Genomic DNA, 13,386 nt, shown 5'->3' with positions numbered 1-13,386 from the left:
GCGGGGGAGTTCTCTGGGGCTAAGACTCCATGCTTTCCCTGCAGGGCGCCCGAGTTCCACCCCTGGTCAGGGGAGTGCACCCCTATGGCACAGCGAAGGGTTCCCATGATGCGACTGCAGATCCCGTGTACTGCAACTGAGTTCAAAGAGCCCAGTGCCACAGCTAAGGCCCGGGGCAGCCAAGTCAATAAACACAGTTTTAACAAGGTTAGCGCCCAGGACCTATCCTCAGATTGTAAGAGTTCCTGAGGAAGCGGTCAGAACGAGTGTAAAAGGGCAATCGCCGAAGTGTGTTAGCTACTCAGAGTCCAACTCTTTGCGACCCCATGGACTGCAGCCCGCCAGGCTCCTCCGTCCATGAGATTCTCCAGGCAGGAATCCTGGAGTGGGTTGCCATTTCCTCCTCCAATCACCGAGGACAAAGAAGAAATCTTATGCTTGGAGTGGTTCAGCTTGGCCAGGACCAGGTGTTGAGAGGATGCCAATGTCAGACTCATCCTTGTGAATTAAGACGTTTAACCGTACACAGCGAGCATCAGCCCAGTTAATGAACAATCAGATCAGGATAAGGCACCCCTATAACACTAAGTATCAAGCAAGCCAAGCACCCCTTTACAATGCTTGAGACAAAACGGCTGACTCAAAAATCTATATTCACAAGCTGACTCTCAGAATGCATGGCCAACACCCAGAGTCAGAGCAGCCTGGTCTTGTCACTATTGCCACGCTTGTGGGCGTCCCTAGGGGCTCAGTGGTAGGCTCCCTGCCGACGCGGGAGACTTGGGTTCCGTCCCCAGGTCTGGAAGACCCCCTGGAGAGGGAAATGGCAGCCCACTCCAGCATTCTTACCTGGAGAATTACAGAGGAGCCTGGCGGGCTACAGTCTGTGGGGTCACAAAGAGTCGGACGCTGCTGAGCGTGCACGCGCGCACACACACACGCATGCACACACTGCCCTTGTGCCTTATCAGTACCAGCCCCACACTCATCCTAACACAGTCTTCAGGGTGACTCCCTGACGACCCAGAGATGAGGGAACGGGAGGGACTGGTACTGAGATCACTGTGAAGAGCCATGCACCTATGCGGCTGTCTTCACCACTGCAGCAAATATGATGATAAAAACATCGGACGTGCTGCTGGTGATTCTTGAGTGCAAAGACATCTGGTGAGAACGGAATAGCTCAACGGCCCCCTCTGCATGTTGTGCCTACCATCCCCGGGGTCCCCTGAGAGTCTGTTCTGGAGTTTGGGCCGTGCCTGGGACATGGACAGATGAGAGAAGGGCTTTGCCTGCTGCAGGGAGGAGGGCGTCCTGTGAGAGTCCTCCTTCTCTGGCTGCTACCACCAGTGTTCTGCTTCCACGGGCTGGCCCAGACCCCTCCTCTGAAGCCCGATGGCTTTGCGGTGCTGGTGCTGGAATGCGACCCCATTGGGGGTGACAGTTCAGCCAAACCCTCCATCTTCCTGAGAGACCCCACGCCCCCACCTCAGGGAGATGCAAGGGGCTCCACAGCCCATTATGTCCATTTTCTGCTGCCCCCCCAAAATTGCGGCCCAAAAAAGAAGAAATTACATTTCTTCAGTTTCACGTTCTCAGAGCTTTGCATGCCTCCTCCCGATGCTCTCACCCATCAGAGAAAGCAATTTTTGAGGATCTGTGACATATTGGAAGAGAATGTTGCCGTTTCTTCCCCTTTCGGCGTGGGCATGTGGAGAAGCAAACCCAATAAGATACTGACGACAAGGGCACCTCCCTTTGTGTTTCACCATGTGCGCTCCTTATTTTGACACACCCCACCTCCCGGCGTTGGCATCAGAGGCTATAAACAGAAACCACATCATGAGGCATGATGTCAAATGATATTGACATTCTCAGCTCCACCGGATGACAGCAGCGTTTATTTCACTCTGGAAGCCTCACACGCGTCTGTTGGGGCCGCGGAGCTGTGATGCTTTCAGAACTCTGGCTGCCAGCCTTCCCGGGCACAGATTTCCTCCCTCCAGTGAAGCTCAGCCGTGGTTCTGTGGTTTCGGCCTTGGGTTGGGGAGGGGAGGCAGGCACACGCTCTCGTTGGCACTCTTCGTGTCTACTGGGGAGGCGGCCTCGTTCTTTGGCTTAGGAGGGGCAGAGAGACCAAAAGGGCCTGAGTTGTCCTCGTTTATGTCACTCCACGACCTTGGGCAAGTCCTCTGCGCTCTCCAGACCCCAGCATGCCTCCTGTAAGATGAGGGCTGACGCTTGGGGGTGTGTCTAATTTTCCGGTCCAGGACTCAGTGTTGATGAAGCATCTCTCTTTCAGCCCGCCATGGCAGGCAAGCTTCTTTTGCTGACATGTTACTCTCTGTTTCCAGAGTTTGGTGTGCGATGCACGCAGACCCTGGCTGTAGGGTCAGGAGACGGTGCCTCCCGATTTCTCACTCCACTTTATCTGTGTTTTCCTCCTGCCCAACTCAGAGGCCGTGGGACTGCCCATTCTCTTGTCACTGATAAGAAGGAATTCCCACTCCTGATCAGCAACAGTGACTTGTTACTATTAATATTAACAGTTTATTCCATTGGCATCTCTGGAACACCTGCCATGTGATAGACACATGTTAGGAGCCAGCGTGTGGATCGTGAATGAAGGACATGAAGATGCTGCTGCTATGCCAACATTCGTGTGTTAGAGTCAGCAAAGCGCGTCCACAGACGCTGTCTCAGTCCTCAAGACATGTGTCTGGAGCAGGTCTTACGAATCCTACTTTATAAATGAAGATGTGAGGACACAGAGACATCAGGGAAGCTCAGAAGACACTGGATAACAGGGGCAGAATCCGGGGCTTCTGGCCCCAGACCCCGTCCTCTCTGCACTGTGTCTAGGCTGGGGATGACACTGACCGCGTACGAGCCTCAAGTGGGCAAGGACTCCTGGTCTGAGGGTGAAGCCCAGGGCATAGCTCTGCTTTGCTCATGTATGGTGACTGATATGTGTCAAACTGAGCCCATGGTTTTATTTATTTATTTGTTTTAAACTGAAGGACAATTGCTTTACTATATTGTGTTGGTTTCTGCCATTCGTCAATACGAATTAGCCACAGGTGTACATGTGTCCCCTCCCTCACACCCCTCCCGCCCCGCCCCCTCCCACCCCTCTAGGCTGCCGCAGAGCCCCAGCTGGAGCTCCCTAAGTCACAGAGCACATTCCCACTGGCTCTCTGTTTAACACATGGCAGTGTATATGTTTGGACTTCCCCAGTGACCCAGATGGTAAAGAATCTGACTGCAAGGCAGGAGATGCAGGTTCCATCCTTGGGTCGGGAAGATCCCCTGGAGGAGCGTGTGGTAACCACTCCAGTGTTCTCGCCTGGAGAATCCCATGGGCGGAGGAGCCTCGTGGGCTACCGTCCTTGGGATTGCAAAGAGTTGCACACGCCTGAAGTGACTTAGCACACACGCACATGCACAGTGTAAATGTTTCCACGCTACTTTCTCCATCTGTCCCACCCTCTCCCTCCTCCTCCTCTCCACCCCATGCCCCAACCTTTTACATCCTCTAGAGCCTGGAGAGAAGGGCTGGGATTCATAATAAGGCCTCATCCAGAGCAGACCACCATGATGTCTGCCCACTCCCAAAGGCAAGCTCTCCAGTGGCGCCCCTCACACACTCAGGAAAGGAAGGCTCGACGCTTGGGAATCATTTCAGACATTTGGACCCACTTGAGGCATGTCACGGGGTCGGGATGGTGAGGGGCAGCTGCGCTGGGCCTTTCCACAACCCCCTCATCTTCCCACCGGGCAGCTGCCATCCCAGGCTGATCTGCCGTTGATCTGCCTGCTGTCCCGGGCAGAGGTGTTTCTGGGCAGTTCTCTGGAGCCAGGTGACATTTGCCAAGGTCATGAACACAGAGCCAGTTGTCATCACAGTGAATGTGTATCGAGCACCTGCTACGTGACCGTGGCCACACGTTTGATGGATGAGCCCAGAGTGGGCAGGGGCCTGGGCAGTGATGGGCAGTGAAGTAGGGCCCGGGTGACGGTGTTCAGCTGGACCACTCGGACTGCGTCCAGACTAAAGCCACAGCTGTAACTGCTGATGGAACTGACTCGCCCAGGCAGCGGGGTTCAGCGCGGCCGGGTAGGCGGGGTGTGGCTTCAAACAGGCTGCACACCCTCTTGCTGGACGCGGCATACTCATAGGGGGGAAGTGGGAAGACATCAACTTTGTCTTGAGGGTCTTCCAGTCTCAATCTGTGATCCCTAACAACACTCTATGCAACAACACAAAACCACCTCGAGGTCCACCTACGTGGCGATGGGAAGTGAATCATGGTATACGCATGGTTCATTTAGCCATCTTGTGTAAGGGACTGTGGGAAGCAGTGTGGTGCAATGGTAAGACCATGGTCTTTGCCATCAGACATCTCCTGATTCAAAACCATCTCTGCCCCTTAATGAGCTGTGTGAGCCATGGCAATTCACTTACTCTCTCTGAACTCCAGTTTCAAGATCTGTAAAATTGGGAATAATAACATTTTCATGTCAAAGTCCTTTGGTGCATCAGAATTAATGTTTATAAATACCTGATATCATGTTCAGCACATGTCTCCAATAAACGGCTGTAAAAATGGCTACATCATCATTATCTAAATCACAGGTTACTCTGAAGACATTAAAATGATGCTTACAAAGCATTCTTAATAATGTGGAGAAAAATTACAAGATGAAAATTCAGAGTATAAAAGTGTCTCAGCAACCTACTAAAGATTCCCAGAAGAAAGACAAGAAGGAAATATATCAAGGTGTTGCAAGAAGATACCTCCGGGGGTGGGTTTTTAGGTAGGATGCTACTTTCAGTACTTGAGCTGTCTTTTGTGAGCAAGCATTACTGTAGAGGCGACGCAAGAGACTCAGATTCAGGAGGGGTTTCGGGCAGTGGAATCCACGCTCAGTGTAGGAGGACTTGACTGGGTCTCTGAGGGCACCAACCAAGAGTCACAGAGGCTTGGCTGGGTCAGCACCACGGAGAGCGCCCAGGGCAGCCCAGACGCTGCTTGGCTCAGGGCTCCTGGCTCGGGGATGTTTGTTGAATCTCCGGTGACCAGGTGCAACCACCGTTAGGCGGGCTCTCTGCTCATAGCAGGGGCTTCTGCGCCCCCAATGTCATACCAGCCAAAAAGGAGACAGATGACTTGTTTCCCCTTCAGGACAGAGTCGGCTACGGTCTTTGCCTGAAAGATCACTGACTTTGGTTTAACATTCTGTTTTACTCATAACAATAAGGTGAGGAGAAGCACATACTGCCAGAAATCCTGTTTCCTCACATCCTGATCAAGAGGAATATTATCACTGGGGCTGACTTAGCTTTTTCCTAGAACTAAAAAGGGCATCAATTATTTAAGTCTGCTTTTCATTAAAAGACTGAACACCTTTTCATAGGTTTATTAAAATTTGTTATTTTTTTGTACATTGCCTTATAAGTATCTTTTTCCTTAAAATATCTTATTGTGACTTTACTAAAAATTTAAGGACATGTGAAGGCCAAAACGCTTTGGTGTTGGCAGATCTGGGTTTAAGCCTCAGGTTCACCCTCTCTCACTGGATAAACCTGAGCAAATCCCTCCTCTGGGTCTCAGTTTCCTCACCTGTATAGAGGTGACATGTTTTTTCTCCTAGGCCATTGTAAGGATTCGAGTATAAAACAAAGATTATACAAGGCTTTCCTAGTGGCTAAGTGGTAAAGAATTCCCCTGCTAATCCAGAAGACTTGGGTCCAACCATCCCTGGGTCAGGAAGTTGCCCTGGAGAAAGAAATGGCAACCCACTCCAGTGTTCTTGCCTGGGAAATCCCACAGACAGAGGAGCCTGGTGGGCTACAGTCCATGAGATCGCAAAAGAGTTGGACACGACTTAGTGATTAAACAACAACAACATACAACTCAGGGCATCAGCATTATTGACACTCAGGTGCGGCCTCCCGGCACCCTGCCCCTCCTCACACTCGTGGCCCTCGAGCACCATGCGAGAAACTCTCCTCCTCGGGCGTTTGGAATTTATGCTTTTGCCACACTTGGCTCCTACCCCAAACGAGTAGACTTTAGAGACGGTCAGTCCCTCACATAAGACTTTCTATGGGAGAAATTTAGAAGGTCAAGAATTTTGTAAAGAAGTAGGTAAATATGCAAAGTAATTTCTATCCGCTGCGGGGGGGTGGGTGGTGGGATACTACTTGTTGAGTTGTATAGAAAATGACAAGTTAGACCTACCTGCCCTGAATTGGAAGGGTTTTCATTAAGCCTGGGGTTTGGAAACACAGCTGACAGGGTGAACCGGTTTAACCAAACCTTCATAAACACACACATCAAACTGCACAAACAAGTCACACCCAGAAACGTGAGGTTTAAGTCGTTACCATCTTCCAGGAAGTATGAAATGGAGTAGGGTTCCAGGACTGGGGAAAGCTTTGAGACCAAATACCACACTTCTTCCACTTTATGGATGACGAAATTCAGGCCCAGAGAGGTTGCCTGTCTTGGCCAAGGTCACCTGCCCGTCACCGAGCTGGAGCCAGCACCCAGCTTGTCTGCTAGGTCTGAGGCCCCCAGCACGCATTCTCGTCTCTGCTTGCCTTTAGACACACTTCAGATGTAGGGGAACTAAACACTCCCTTGAGCATACGATAAAAATTAAGAAAACTCATCAACCAACTCGAGCTGAGGGGACAAATTAACTGGAAGTAATTGTGATAGATAATTTGGTTGTAATTCATAGGCGCAGACGTGAGCTGCTGGCTGCTCACTGAGAACCCTTCAAAGTGCTTTCTATAATGTGCCCCTTCATCAGCTTGCCCACCTGACTCCATCTGTCGGTCCATCCATATGCCCACCTGAGCTTACCTTATGCCGCCTGTATGCCACCTAAGTGTATCTAGATGCCCAGCTGACTTCACCTGTCTGTTCATCTGAGCTCACCTCTATCTTTACCTGACTTCACCTGCCTGCCCGCTTCAAGCTGGTGCCAGGAGAAGCAAGGTGCCCGTCTTTAAGGCACTCGGTCCTCCTTCCTTACACCTGTCACCTTCCTTCACCCCTTTCTGCTCTGGGAAAGTGCTGCGAGTCCTACCTGAACCCGCTTATAGCTTACCACCTCCCCCTGAGCCTTCTTGCATCAGAGCCGGGGTCTTTCCAGAGCAGGAGCCCGACTCCACCCGGCCTCTGCCTGCGCCTTTCATTCCTGGACCCTAACACACACAGCAGACGGCCTGCCCGAGGACCACTTCCGTCCTCACGGGGCTTCAACAATGCTGACGTTTCATGTGAATGTCCGCAAAGCTGATTTCTCTTGTAACCTCAGAAGACTGTGGCAACCAGATGCATTCCCTGGTCAAGACTGAATAGAGCTGAGTAGCTGCAGCCTCTCAGGAGGGGCACGCACAAGGTCACAGTCCCCGCTGGCGCCACGAGCCTGGTCGACTCCATTTAGCAGCCCCATAGCCGCTGGAGCTGGCAGCCTCCAGCTCCCAGGACCGAGCCTCAACTCCTCGCCTTGCTGTTCCAGGCCCTTCCTCTCTGACGCTTGTTATGCTTTGCAGATGTTGCCCTCCCTCTCCACCCCTCCCCGGCTACTCCTTACGAATGTGTCCCTCTGGCCCTACTGCTTAAATAAGCAAGCTTTTGTCCACAAGCTCTTTGGGTCGTTGTCTGGCCAACTCCCATTCATCCCTTGATGCCCAGCACAAATGTCACCCCTGTAGTAGGGTGCGTGCCAGGTGGGATCTGACCGCTTTTCCATCACGCGGTGCTTGGCACCCAGGAGGCACTCATCTGACTGGCCCTTTCCTAACACTTTTTTTTGATGAATCCAAGGAGAAGCTAATATTACTTGATGAAGTTTACTCATTTTCAGAAAGGAGCTCCCCAGAAATGGTTGCTGAAAGGAAGCTCATAATTTAGAAGGAAATTTCTCATTAATAGAGCCTACTGACTTGTTACTATGTGTAGGCAACCGACTCCTCCCAGTGATTCACAGAGCCTGGAAGCGTGGTTTCTCTTCGCTGCTCCGGTGCTTCAGCTGAGCTCATGGTTCAACCTTGCCCTTCCAAAGTCACCACAGCCTAATGCACAGCTGTGCACCAGTCATTAAAATCTTGTCTTTTCATTGAGATGTAACACCCCAACCCCGGAAAGGGGACAGTCCCAACTTCATCAATTCACAAGCCAATGGAGCTTTTCAAAAACCTAATTTCTCAATTATGAACTCAGATCATTCATTTGTCAAATTGCGGGACAGAAGCAGAAACATCAGACAGTTTACCTTTCTCACCACACAGCAAGCAGTAGGCCATCAACACGTCAGCAGTCAGACACGGCCGCCTGCTTGATTCAGCTCAGAAAACAAGGCAGGCGTGAGCTCACCTTCCCAGAGATGATGTGTAAACATCCTGGTTAATTCACGGGATAAACAAGAGCCAGGTCAGTGCTGTCCAATCCAGACGCACCCGCATGGCTGAGCAGTCGCGGTCTCACTTAACTGTAATTAATCTAAACTTAATTTTAAAAACTGACACTTGCTTCGACTATTGGAAAACTCAAGCATCTTTGGAGCAACTCAGGCAGGCAAATCCACCTTTTCAACTGCAAATTTTATGATCTCTAAATATAGATCAAGTCTTTCCAATGAAAATTTAAAGGTTGAATCAAGATGCACTGTCAGAATAAAATAAAAACTGGATTTCAAAGAGTTAGCATGAGGAAAAGAGTGTCAAGGATCTCCTTGGTTACTTTACATCACTTATTCATTGACATGATAATACTGTCTTAAATAAAATATACTATTAAAATCAACTTCACTGCTTCTCCTTACTTTTCAAGTGTAGCTATTAGAAAATCTGAAATCTTGTATGTGGCTGGTGTGACATGTCTATGGACTGAGCTCCTTGGAACTGGGATGGGCAACATGGACGGACATCTTCCTTTAACAAGAGAGCGGCTCCAGCAGGCTCTGAGGCCCGGCTCCCTCACCCAGGGTCTCCAGTGGAGGCCCGAGCTCCCCGCTCCAGCTCCAGGACCTGGGGGTGGGGCATCTCCCCAGGACCCCTCTGACTTCTGACCCTGTCTTGCCTCTGCCACTTGAAGGTCAGACAGCAGGACTCACAAACACCAGAAGTGTGCACGGCTGTTCAGCCCAGGCCTGGGAAGAGCCACCCACGGACACGAGATGGCTGTGCTTCCATCTTTATGAGACGAGCGAGCTGACAAGGAACCCTCGCAGGACAGGCGTGCCCGCTCTGGGCGCCCTGGAGGGCACCGGGCAGCAGTGTGGCCCAAAGCATCTTTCACACGAACACGACCATCTCCTGGAACTCAGGCCGTGAAGCTAGAGGTCCTCCTGCTGATCGGGACCGACCTTTCAGAGTCCTGAGCCGGGGGAAAGGGCCACTCCGCCTCCTCGGTAAGTGGCCTCCCATGTCTGTCTCTCCTCTAATGGGACGCGGTCCAGCCGCTGTCCCGCCCCGCCCCGGCCTCTGCATCTCGCGTGTGGGTCAGGGCTGTCGGGAACCAAGATGACCAGCTTGCGGCCGGGGCAAGTGAGCCGGAGAAGTTCATCTCACTCCTGAATATAAATGACTCCCTGCTCCACAAGTGAAGACATGTGTTTGGCTGTAAACATCCAAGCTCATGATACCATTCCCGATGAGGACCCCTCCTCCCTCAGTCCATCCCTGCGGTGGGTAGGAAGGTCACCAAGGTCATCCGTGGAGAGAAGGGAGGAAAAGCCACCAGGTACATCCTGTCACAGGAGCCGTGAATGGACAGAGCCCCCCCGGCCCGAGCTTGGATCGTACCCAAGCTTCCCTCACTCCCAAGCTTCGGGGAAAATGGGCTGAGAACAAGGACTCACAAATAAGATCCAGTTGGCCCTGTGCAGCCGTGAATGCTGAACCGGTGGATACAGAATTTGCAGATACATGACACGTGGTCTTGGAACCAATTCCCCACGGATGCCGAGGGACGACTGTAATTTCCAAACTCAAAGCGCACTTTGAAGAAAACGCAGCCGTGCAAAAATGCTGGAACGAAGCAGGAGGAGAGGTCGGGGGCTGTTTTAGATGGTTTTCTGCAAAAGTAAGACTTGGGAAGAGACAGCAAAGGGGCTGAGAAGGAGAGTCTGTGAGGACCTTGGAGACGATGGGCCCCGAGCAGAAGTGAGTTGCAGTGAGCCAAGCCTGTGCTTCCCAGGCACAGCCAGGAGGTCAAGGGACCCTGGTGAGCATGGGACACAGGGCCCTGGGGGCCAGGACAGCAGTGTGACATTCATCCGGTGTGTGTCAGCTAAGGGTTCAGAAGCCTGAAGCCACCGGGCCCCGGGCAGCTGGCAGCCTGGCTGGGGTGTCTATGTGTAGCTTCTAATCAGATGCTTTGCAGGAAGACTTCCCTTGGGGACTCCTCTGGAGATCCAGCGGTGAAGAATCCGTCTGCCAGTGCAGGGGACACAGGTTCAGTCCCTGGTCTGGCAAGATCCCACATGCCACAGGCCAACTAAGCCCGTGTGCCGCAACCACCGAGCCTGCGCTCCTCAGAGCCTGTACTCTGCCGCGAGAGAAGCCGCCACGACAAGAAGGCCACACCTCACACCTGGAGAGAAGTCCCACTCGCCGCAGCTAGAGAAAGCCCGTGTGTAGCACCGAACACGCAGTACAGCCAATACTTATAAATAAATTAAATACATAATAAATAAAATGCAAATAAACACAAATAAATAAAATTAAATAAATAATGAATAAAAATAAAACCTTGCCTTTGTCCTTGTAATTTCTTGAGGCTGGGGATGGGTGGACAACAAGAAACTAATAGAACTCTGCTTGTGCTCATTTGATCTGAAAAGTAAAGAAGAAACCGGCTTTCCTCCTAACTGGGTTGACAATGTCACTGCCATTCTACTGGCCTCGTCACCCACGGTGAGCAAGGTCTTACCTCTGTGACCTGTTGACATTGACTTGCCAAGAGGTGTCCCAGAATTTGACTTTATAAAGATAGCACCTTCACTAAGGGTGTAACAGGATGGGCACAGCGTGTGAACTTGCTGAAGTCAGATGAGTATTTGGCAAACAAGCGTTTTTCAAGAGCCATTGCACTTGAAGATGAATTCTGAGTTTGTCTTTTCCCGAAAGACGCAAGTTCCAGATGAGGACTGCAGGCAGGCTGTTATCACTCTCGGGCTTACTTAGCTCTTGTTTTCAAAAGGGAATCAACGCAGGCAACTTACTCCCTCAAATCAAGAGCAGCTTGCATAATAAGGGAGAAAATCTCTCCTTTCCGAAGAGACTGGGGCTGAAGGAGGAACACTTTGAAAATGGATGTTTGGCAGTATTTCCAGGGTTATAAAATGACGTGCATTGCTTACGAAATCTCTCAAAGATGCAGACCTTACATTCTTGGAAACAAAAGCATCTAGCCTGTGTGGAAACCTTCCAAAGGGGTTCAGCATGTGTTTTAGCCCATTTGTTAAAAACACAAAAAATCCAACATTTCTCAGTGGGCTTGCTGTGCAGAAGAGAGGGACGGAAGGCTGCCCCCTTCCTGGGGTGGGGGGTTCTCTCACTCTGGGGAGGAGCCCTCACCCCACCCCTGGCCCTGTGGGAGGACGCTGCTCCCCTGGGCCATCCACCCATTCAGCCTGCAGCCACTGGGAGGACAGCTGAATGGCCACACGGGCCCCAGGCCTGGCAGGGATGGCACCCACCGTGAACCAGACCAACGCGGGGGCCCTGAGCCCGGGGAGTAGATGGGCTGGAGGGAGACACAGAAGGAGCCTCATTGTCCTTTCAAGAGACGGAACAGGAGCACACAGGGCCCCGCGGAGGGACCAGGCCTGGTCAGGCTCCGGAAGGCTGCCCGGAGGAGGTAGTTTCTTCAGAGAGGACAGCTGAAGCTGTGCAGAGGGGGCTGAGAGGGGAGGATGCAGGGATCACAGCCCCCAGGTCAGCCTGACGTGGTCAAAGCCCTGACTTAAAGGCAGAGGCTGGAGCTCAGAGCGGGATGATGGCAGGAAGCTCAGAGAGGGTGGAGCTCAAGGTTGGTTCTGGGCAGAAACGCTCCAGCCTGGGGGGCTGACAATCAGACCTGCATGGGGACCTGTGGACACACCCTGCCCGGCCCTCCTGTGGTGGCCAGACCACGCCTGGTGCCCGACGGTCTGGGCTCATAGGCAGCTTCACTGCACTGGGTGAAGGAGGCTGAGAAGACCCCCTGAAGAGCGGTGAAGGCACGGCCCATCACTGGTGGGACCCAGGAGGCCAGCTGGCTGCACTCGGTCACAGGATAAGCTTCTACCACTGATGAGATTCACCATTATTAATACTGCCTGGGGGCTCCGGCGTGTCCGGACTCTTGGTGATCCCACAGATGGCAGCCCGCCAGGCTCCTCTGTCCGTGGGATTTTCCCGGCAAGAATACTGGAGTGGGTTGCCATTTCCTTCTCCAAACTAACGCTGGGTGAGCATAACTTCGTGCTGGGCCTCGTTTGGGGATGAGGCTTTGAAGCGGTCTCCCTGTGGGGGGCATCCTCCCCACAATGAGTCCCGCTGGCTGGCACAGACCGCGCGCCCCCCCGCCCCCACCCCCAGCTCTCAGCCCAGGTCCCTCCTGTATCCCTGCCCCACCCCCATCACTCCAACCATCTCCTGCCTCTCCTTGCCACTCCTTTCTCCTTCCATCTCCCCCTGGGCTGCTGTGACGGGCCCCCCGGTGTCCCCCACCTCGCTCATCTCAGATCCGCCCCCACCACCTGCAGGGGCCCGGCCCAGAGCTACCATCAGCAGTCCCGGGGTGACCGGAAATTCCCGACCCAGGCTGGTCTAGGGATCCACTCTGCACCTTTGCCCTGGCCGTGCTGACCCCTGGGATCCCTTCCCAACTCCCCTCCCGGCCCGAGTCTCATCATGGTCTAGCTTCAAGGCTATCTTTCAAAGCTTCTCCAGCTACCAAAGACCTCTTCCCGTGTCTGCCTCTCTCGAGCCTGCACCTTCTCCATCTCCGTGTCTGCAGAACCCAGCTCTAGGCACAGAGGTGATGCGCAGAGAGCATTTGCTGAAAATGAACTACAAGAACAAGTAACGCAGAAGCTCCTTGCCGTTCTCCCTGCTTCCTGAGCAAACAGGGTACATCCTTTCCATAAATACGGGATGCTCCGGCTCGGGAGATGGGGATCGCTTGGCAAGATGCTTGTTACAGCTGCAAGTGCAGATTTCCAGGGAAAGCAGCCCCCAGCCTCCCCTCTGAGGTCTCCCTGAGGCTGTCTCGGGATGCAAAGGAGGCGGCACCCAGGACCCAGCCCTTCCTCCCAGCCAGGCTGCACACGTGGCAAGTAAGCTCACCACCTTGCTTGTTCAAACGAATCCTCTCAGGA

At 52.6% G+C, this 13,386-nt stretch overlaps 1 protein-coding gene across 1 annotated transcript in view; it reads right to left on the bottom strand.

The window, feature by feature from the left end:
* Positions 1-13,386, bottom strand: part of SORCS2 (sortilin related VPS10 domain containing receptor 2) — a gene marked incomplete in the record, with an annotated part of 482,914 nt that overhangs the window by 128,947 nt on the left and 340,581 nt on the right.

The sequence above is a fragment of the Capra hircus genome, chromosome 6 (assembly GCF_001704415.2).
Source record: "Capra hircus breed San Clemente chromosome 6, ASM170441v1, whole genome shotgun sequence".
NCBI lineage: Eukaryota > Metazoa > Chordata > Mammalia > Artiodactyla > Bovidae > Capra > Capra hircus.
This window is presented reverse-complemented; position numbering and strand designations above follow the sequence as displayed.